Genomic DNA, 9975 nt, shown 5'->3' on the forward strand with positions numbered 1-9975 from the left:
GTCCAAAGGGAAAACTCAGAAATGGGTTTGTTTAAAAGCTACAACAGGCAGCAAGGACCTTGAGCTATGAATGCTTTTGTTTTGCTAATCTACCTAATGTTCTGTTGAAAAAAAGAGAAATCCTTGAATGAATGATTCTGACTTTGTTCTAGTGTGAATTGAGTAGCAGCTTCTTTAAAAAATTCCAATAGTTTGTATTTAAACAATTCTTCCTGAAGACCTTTTCTCAAACAGGTCTTTATATGGGAAAAACAACTGTTGATTTTGTAGTCATCATGTGAGTAACTTTAATAAAAGTCAGCAGGGCCTTGCCTACTGTGAGATTTTTTTTGAACCTGTAACCCTTAATCAGGATTGCTGTCAGCTCTAGAGCCTGAGGAAGGTGTCATACAGACAATATTCAAATAGAGCTGTGTTTTTCCCACAGCGCTGTTGGAAGGAAACCCTTTTTTGTTAGCAAAGCCTGAGAGACATTGGGATCCTGAACTGGAAGCTGAGTGAAGAAGGGTCTCCCAGACCGATAAACACTTTCCAAGTGCAGTGTGTCCCCAGAGCTGGAGCTGCACACCACCAACGACTGTTAAATATCTTTCCCAAATATAGGTTAGAAGTGTTAAGAATTTGTGGGAAAGTTTTCCTTCGGAGTAGACCACGGCTTAATGTTTATTCATACGCTGAAGTAAGCAAATGAGAAACTAAGCACTTTGTAAATGCTGCATCATTTTGACTGCTTGATCCACTCCACTGACAGAACAGTTTGGCGTAATTGCTGGCATACATAATATTTTCAAATGACAATTCTCCAAACAAGTCAGGGCCTGAGCTAACACCAGTGAAAGGTGAGGAGATGCTGCCTACATATTGAGCTGAATTCTAGACTATTAAATGTCACAGACAATTAAGATTTATAGTTGATGTTGTCCACAACATAAATGTATTCCCCTGCCTTCAGTACTTTCAGTTCCACAGCAGTTACTGGTATCTGTCTTCAGCTGTAGTTTTAGATGTGAAAGCTAATTTCTCTGCTCAACCCTTTCCCTGCCATTTGACCACAACTGTTTTGAAACAGGCCCCAAACACCAACAGTGCTGCCTCTACCTGCAGTTTTGATTTAACATTAGTAGTACCACTCATGCTGTTGCTTCTGAGTCATGCCAGGAGTGGAGCAGCTTCAGCTCCATGCTGCTGTGTATCTTCTCATGTAAATCAGGCAGGATTACACATAGGGTTGCCTTGCTAATGAGAAAAACACTTCATCAAGAATGAGTGGCAGGAAGCAATGGACAGCACTTTGAAGAAGTTCAAGAGACAACAAAGTATGGCCAATAATAAAGGTCTAGGGCTTTCAGCAACCTTTCAGTACTAAACTGATGCTAGGACACTGTTATAGGATTAGGATGGAGACCTTACATTTTCAAACATAGCCTATTTTGTTTTGGCATCTCAGTGTTTGGCTATCAAATTCCCAACAGTTAGCTGCCACCACAATTAAAGGACATCTTTTTTAGAAGCAGTCAGAGAAGCAAAGATACAGTGACAGCAACAACACTGATGGCAAGAGGGATCCACAGAGCAGAATTAATGGTCAATACAGCTGTAGTGCCTGCAGATAGTCTGACTCAGAAAAAAAACCCAACAGCTGAGTATCAGCTATGAGCAGCCTGTAGTTGCATGAGCAGCAATGTGGAGCTGTTCAGAGTCCCTGCAGGGATGAGTTGCACAGACACAGGGGAAAGATATCTGTCTGTAATAATGAGCCTGCGCAGCAAAAATGATGAGCTGTTCTTAATGTGTCTGCTTATACCTGGTTTCAGAATAAAAGCTTGGTACTGAAAGTATTTTCCCTATTGCCAGAAAGAAGCACTTTTCATTTTCATCCTACATCTTCCAAAGGTGTACTGCCTACAGAATTTGCCAATACATAACACAGGTTCTGAAACCTTAATTTTTTTCCATAGTAGGAGAAGATCCAGCTGTCCTGTAATGCTGTTTGGAATAAGAAAACCTTTTAACTGGTGATACCATAACACCATAATGCAACACAGAATGTGATTTCAGGTCCTTTGAATGTTTGACCTATATTACATAGGCCAGCCAGGTAGTTACTGTCAGTGCTTTCTGCTCCACCTGGTCAAACTGCACCTTGTGTTATACGGAGATTATCCTTCCTGATACCTATTAGGGAGTTTGCCACAGCCTCCTGCTCTAGTTGATAGCATCATAGATTGCCTTCCCAGCAAACCCTGTGGCATACAGCTATGTTTTTCTCTCCAGATCTAAGTTTCTGACAGAGAACCACAAATAACCTACTAACTCTCAGAAAAAATCTGTGACCTGTCTTCTACCTGAGTGATGTTTTTTTTTTTTAAGTCATGCTATATTTTCAAGGCACTCTTCATAAGGAGAAGGACCAGAAGTATTTTAAAATCTCTTTTATCTTCCAGGCCTCACAAGCTAGAGAGGATAGGCAGTCACAGGCTTTGGGAATCTACAAAATGCTAGTCTTTACTTCCAGCTGATAATTTGTCTTCCTACTTTGACTACTAGCAAAGGTAATAGCAGTGATGCTAGTTGTAATGATTTTGCTGTCAGATGAAAAAAGCTTCCACAGCAGCACATCCAGTTTGAAGACCAATATGATCTAATCAATAATACATGAAAAAGATACCTGTATGGCTAAAAAAAGACTAGGATTGACAGCTTTCTAGAGATGTCTTCCAGACTGTATTTTTTCTTTCCCAAATTACAATTTAAGATCATGCTGCACAGCCATTTCTCTTAAATAAACAGCCACTGATGGTGACACCTTGAAAGGCACTACCAGCACCCCTATATAGAACTCACAGCATGCACACACCCTCTTTGTTAACTGCACACCCACTGTGACTCTTAGGATTTAAGTACAACAGAAGAATCAATTGGATGCACATGGAGCGAGCGTACTCCAGATGAGCAGCTGCTTACTGGAATCCTGATACCTCCCACCTCAGCAATAACACATCTCTCCCCTCCCTGTGGTTACTAAGCTAAAAGGCACAGTCTGAGAATGGGAGCTTTTTGTTTTACCCCAGTATGGAATCCTGGTTTCAGGCTGAACCACCCTCCTCATGTAAGCTGTGATTATTTTGCGACAGGGCCCATTTTGGAGAAGGTAAAGGACAGGCCTGTTGCACGAATACGTAAGAGATTTTCCCTTTATCAGTAAGAGTTTTGGAAAGCTGAAGGGTTACTGAATTCCTTAAGAATATCTAATAAAATTTCTCTTTATTTTTTGTCCTAATGGAAACAAAATCATTATGATCCCAGTGTCTCTCTGCATATCTTTCTCTCAACCTGAATACCTTTCACATCCATGCAGCTGGATTTGATAAAGCACAGAGGTCTCAAGGCAATTAGATTCCTACAAAGTTTTATGCAGAAAGGGAATGCACAAAGGACAAAGACTCTGAGAGTATTTCTCTATATATGCCTATCAGGTATGTGTCAGGGAAAGGCAGAAGCATAAAATTATTAAACGTCTCGGAATACACAGGATCCTCCTTTGTGGACATTGCCCTGAGACTATGAGAAAAACAAAACTCAGGCAGACCTTCACATTCTTGGACACTCTGTCAAACAACAAGATGCAAACCGACCGGAAAACTGAATACAACCCTAGACCAGCCCATCTCATTCTAGCACTTGGCCTAAATAACAGAGTCCTTGTTTTCCTGGGTTTCGACCTTGAACAGTCAGGTTTATCTTACCGGGTTCCGTTTGGCCTTGGCACACCAGCTGTCTGAAAGAATTTCCAAATCCAGTATACGATGACTCTGTTTGTCCTGGCACATCATACCCTGACCTAACATCTGAATGGGCAACCTGGGTGAACTGTTTAGAATGCTCTAGTACACTGCTGCAAGGGTCACCTGAATTTCCAGCTCATTTTGAGCGTGGTGGCACAAAAGCTCAGAGAATTAACAGGCAGGTAGTACTGTGTGTTGGCTTATTTTCTTTATCCTAAGCATTTCTGACTGGCCACTGCTGTTCCAAAATGGAAGTTAGGCTACACGGATTTGCCTGTCTTCATGTAAGCAGTTCTTATGTTCAGGTATTCTAAGTATGTTCTAAATTACTTCCTAGCTCTTCATCAAGCTCTAGTTTTAGCAACACTGTCCAGAGTCTGTGTCATAAGTTGTGTCCAACTCTGGGTCCCCCAACATCAGAAAGACATGGACCTCTTGGAGTGAGTCCAGAAGACGGTGATGAAGATGATCAAAGGGCTGGAGAACCTCTCCTGTGAAGACAGGCGGAGAGAGCTGCGGTTGTTCAGCCTGAAGAAAGCTCCAGGGTGACCTCATTGCAGCCTTCCAGTATCTAAAAGGGGGCTTATAAAACAGATAGAGAGCAACTTTTACATGAGCAGATAGTGATAGGACAATGGGGAATGGTTTTAAACTAAAAGAGCTGAGACTGGATGTAGGAGGAAATTCTTTACTCAGAGGGTGCTGTGTCACTGGAACAGGTTGCCCAGAGAATTGTGGATGCACCATCCTTGGAAATGTTCAGGTGTTGGATGGGGGTCCTGAGAAACCTAATCTAGCGGGTGGCATCCCTGGCCATGGCAGGGGTGGGTGGAACTAGAAAATCTTTAAGGTCTCTTCTCCCCAAACCATTCAATACATAATTGATACATGCTTGATAAAAAACAGTGTCACTGTATGTGATGGTGGAGGTTAGGAGAGAAGCACCCTTCCAGAATGTTACTGTTTTTAAATGACCTAGGCTTTGAGCTAATATTTGTTGCTAGCATAAAGAGATTGGGAGTTTCCATTAATATCTCTCTTCCTTTTAAAATCTACTTTATACAAACAAGTAGAAGCTTTTAATCAGGCAAGGCAATAAAATGTGGGCAAAACATGGACAACACTGCAAGACTGAATGGGAAAAGTGAATAGTGCAGCTATTCTGGAATGGTGGTGTCAGCCTGGAATGACTCCCTGCTGAGACATTTTTATTCCACAAAATCATTGATTTATTTTGGATGACAGTACACATATGCACCATTATTCTGAAGAGCTATTCTGGCCAACAACACTAGGCAAGCAAGCATGAAGCATGATTTTCAGAGCCATAGGCAATTTTATTGCTGTCTGGGTCCCTTCAAAATATGTGGGAAAATCATGGTTTCAGCCTGTCAAATCCCAGCACAAGCTAGAGCAGCATGAAGTATTTTCGTTTATGTTTGCAGAATTTTATTTCAGCTTCTTTAAAAACATAAAAGCCCTTCTTAAAATCTATTGGTTTTTAATGCAGATTAAAACTGAGAAAATATAAGATGGAAAACATTCATAGATTTTCCTCTTCATATTTTAACCAGCTAAAGAATTAATAGAACTTTGATAAACTTCCGTTAACGTTTTATACTGAAAATAAAAGTGATTGTGTCTGTGCATGTGTGAAAGAGTTACAGACTTTCAAGATAACTTAATCTTTCTGACAGTTTTTTAAGCAGATCTCTGAATAGGCCTAGAACCTTGAACAATTTTCAGCTGCTGAGCCACAAAAATGCAGGAACTTGTGGAATTCAAGAAGTCTCTGGGTGGCTTCCAGAGGGTCACAGAGAGATAAGGAATGAAATGAAAGTTTGCTGGTCAGATAGCTGCACAGCCATAAGGAATGTTTTGTGAATCTGCAAGTAGGGAGGCTGATCTAGACTGTTATCAACAATTAAAGAGGAACCATCTGTGCCTGTACAAGGTCCATGTACAGAAATAGCTGGAGAAGTTTGTGAAGTCATTGTTGTGTGTTGGCCTTGAATCCTATCAGTATCGATTAAAATATCAATATTGTTAAAGACCTTATCACTACTACAGTTATCAGTTTTAGTTGGGACATAACAAAAATTCTTCCTGCTTATTCAGGAAAGTGAACATGAGTGACATGAGTGTAGGTTAAGTGACTTTAACCTACAGGTTTTCTTCTTTCTGAGTTCTAACACCATATAGACGATGAGTTTTAAAAGCAACATGATTTAGTTAAGGCTTGAAGAGATAAACTAAACAGAAAAATACCTGTCATAAAGAACCTATATGCTCATGTTCTCTCTATATATATATTCTTCTCAGAGGCCACAGCTGTATTTATACCAGAATTTCTGTGACTAACAAACAAGTTTCACCTCTTTCATAAATATTTGTCTTCATTGGTTTTGAAAAAATGAAATCAAGAGAAAAAGTAGTAGCAGATGCCAATGCTACAGCTAGGTGTAAACTCCTACTGTACTTGGGAACATAGCTTTAAAACACTAGAATGGTTATATTGTTTCCACTACCTGTGGCACATAACCAAACCTCAGCAGTAAGGTTAAACCTGCGATAGCCAACCAGATATTCCAATATTTTTAGATGCACAAATGAATTAAAAATAACCTTTAAAAGCTCTTACAAACAAGCAAAAAAAAAAAAAAAAAAAAAAAAAGCGCTATCAGGAGTGTGAAAGTGGATTTTGCACAGGATTAACTGCTTAGAAAGGCTCAGAGTGAAAAGCATATTAATTGTAATGTAGCTGAGAACTCTCTCCTATTGAGCAAATAATTTAAAAAAACCTCTCTGAGATTTACTGCAGCTAATGACATTAGATTTAAAATGCTTAACTTTATAGTCAGATTCATATTGTTTTCTGAATTGGCATCATTGATAGCGAGGGAATTTGTTCAAAAAGGAGAGAAACAAATCCTATAATCTTCATGGTTGTAAATCCTGTCTGCAGCTTACCTTTCACTTGAACTGAATAAATTGCAGAATAATCCAAACCTTATTTGTGCAACAATTGAAAGTGAGCAGCAGTATCAGAAACACATATCTAGAGACAGAAATAGCTGTCATTTAGCTGTGTCATGCAGAACTCATATACATATTATATATATTTATATACGCACACATAAATATCTTTTTCATACTGATAAACATTCTTTGAAACTGCTTGTTTGCAGGGCAAGAGGAGACCTTGGCCCTTCTGATTCCAAACAATTTAAAAAGCCACTAGACTTTGTTTCTAGTTTCATGCAGGCACAGGAATAACAATTGCTAATAATCTATTATACTAAAATCTCTCTTGCAGCCACTTTGTGGTATTTCAGTCTCTACAGGACTTAGATACTGTTTTAAGAAAATTCTTAGCTATTCTGGTTTAAAGAAAATAACCACAATATGAAACAGAAGTCTGTATTTTTGGTTGTTTCCAGACTTGTCGATGCAGCTCTCTCCTCAGCGTAGTTCTTTTTGTAATAAACACTTTAGATCTTTATTCTATGGCAAGTATATTGTTATTCTTAAGCAATTATGTAAAAATTAACATTAATAAAGGATACTGATAACTGAGAAGCGTACCCAAGGAACTGTGTACTACTGCCTAAAGCCACCCTAGGCTGAGTATTGGCTCTAAGTCTCAAAAATTACATTACCAGTGTTTGTATTTTTACAAGATTTGTTATCCATTGATTATCTGGATAGAGCTGGAAGCCACTAAAAGAGGTGCAAGAAAGAAATGTTATTACATCTTGTGTAACTCATCAACCTCCACTTATCCCTGTATCTCTTGACATGCAGACCACTGGAAAAGGCAGTCCCATGGAAGACAACTGAGATTATGTACATGGCATGTATAGAGCAGATAAGCTGAAGAATGATATACTACTCTATTCAGAAGGGAAAAAACCCCAAAACATTGTAGTACCTAGACAAGGTAAGTTTTACAACCACAGATAACATACACCCAGATCTATGATACACCTGAACATTTGTTGCAGGTGCAACAAACATTATGTTTGCAAGATAGAGAAGCTCCATGGAAAATTCAGTTTCTAAGTGACATAGACTAAGCACAAAAAAAGAAAAAAAGAGAGAGAAAAAGTGTAGTTGTATGGAAAAGGTGGTACTGCTAGCCAAAATGTGTGGGGCTTGTGGTATTTCTAAGACTTGACACAGCAACAGTGGTGTTAAGTAGGGGGCTGAGCAAGTGCTCCCCATCATGTACAGGTTACACTCACACTGTCACCAAAGTGACCCGATTAGAGCTCTGGCTCTCCAGTGACACCAACCAGGGTCTGGGTACCTAACACGGGTATCCTGATGGGATGACCACGTGCTTTCTAAGTGTTGTAAAGGCTGAGCTAGGCCTTCACGGCTACGTAGACATCCTTTAGTATACAAGAGACTGTTTGATATCAGTTAAAAGAAAGGAAGTGTATGGATGCATCTTTTCTGAGTGACTCGTATATACAGCAAATTCTGGCTTAGCAGAAGTGCTCCGTCTGTTATGAATTCCAGTTAATTGTCTCATTCACTAAAGTAAGCTCTTCCTGTTAGCCAAGACTGATTTGCAAGATAGTTCCTTATATCACAGAATTCCTTGAAGATGTATTTTTACAGTCTTTTTTCAGAGCAGCAAAATATAATAAGGAATCAGAGAATGCCAGAATCAATTGTTTGGAAAAGACCTCTGAGATCATCGAGTCCAGCCTTTGAACACCACCATGCTAACCAGACCATGGCACTTTCCTTAAACAGCTCCAGGGGTGGTGATTGCACCGCCTCCCTGGGCAGCTCATTCGAATGCTTCATCGCCCTTTCTGTGAAGAAATTCGTCCTAATGTCCAACCTGAATCTCCCCTGGTGCAGCTTGAGACTATGTCTCAAGTTTGCCAGGTGTGTTACAAGCAACAATAACATACTTGCCAGTTAGCTCAAATATTGTCATTCTCTCAAAGGATTATCTGCTCCAAGCACATGATAAACTTCATCTCTAGCCATGTTCAAATCTCGGTAATTATCACACAAGAAGGGAAATCAAGGAAATAGTCTGTTTTGTTAAGGACACCTGGAAGATCTGTCATAAACAAAAAATCAAAAAGCAAATTTTGAAGAAAAACATTAGACTGATATCCTTAAGGGAGGCACATTTAGTAAGCAGCACTACCACTCTCTCCTTTCTCCTAACCAGTAGGCCTCAATTATAAAGATGAAAGCACTTAGCACTCTCCCAGACTCTAGTTACATCTCTCTTCTAACAAAGATTGTCCTCTGATGCTAGAAAAAAAAATGTACCTTGTGTTCATGTGTAAAAGGCTCAACTTTCTTAAAACTTAAGCTTAAAGAGACTTTATAGAGAACTTTATAGAGATAAGAGATTGTTTCAGAGATACTTACTGGGCTTCCCTCACAGCACCAGCTCTGTCGTTCCACCCTCAACTATAAAAAGTGCTGAGAGTTGTGTCCTGATCACTGCTCTGAAAGTAAGGCCAATAAATAGCCCCTAGCATTGGGTTCCTGATGAGGTAAACTGCTGACACACAGCAGCCTGCCTCTCCTCACACTGCTGGGACGCACACAGACGGTGAGGCAAAGTGCTTTCAAATAGCAGCTTTATGCTCACGGACTCCCTGTTTTCCAGAATCTATTTTCCCTCAAGAATAAGAATTTTTTAAAATACTTGCAGCTCTTCTACTTTAAGGAGAGCATCAAGAAAGTCTGTCAGCAATTTACTGTGAGGACAGAGGGGACAGGAATTTGATGTTTCATAGTAGATTATCACCAGCTATCACACACTTTATGTGCCAGCAGGTATCAGGCTGGAAACAGATTTGTGTTACTTTATCACAGACCTCAAACTCAATTCCTTAACAATATGGCCACACTGATGTAGCTGCTGAATAGAAGACCATGATTTAGACTGTGTTTATTAGACTTTTATATTGAAGTAATTCAGGAGAATAGGATCAAAACCCTGCTTTCTGTACAGTTACTTGGTATTAGCAGCATCTATGCTTACAAAAGAGAAAGTTGGCAGAGCAGTAAAAGCATATCTGTGTACATTATTCATGCACATTTATCTGTCAGCAGACACAGTCAAAATCCTCTTGATAACTACTTTCAATATTGATTAAAATAGTGTGCATGTTTTACCATTACTGGAGACACTATTTTATGCATTCGA

Source organism: Coloeus monedula, assembly GCF_965178545.1.
Source record: "Coloeus monedula genome assembly, chromosome: 5".
Taxonomy (NCBI): domain Eukaryota; kingdom Metazoa; phylum Chordata; class Aves; order Passeriformes; family Corvidae; genus Coloeus; species Coloeus monedula.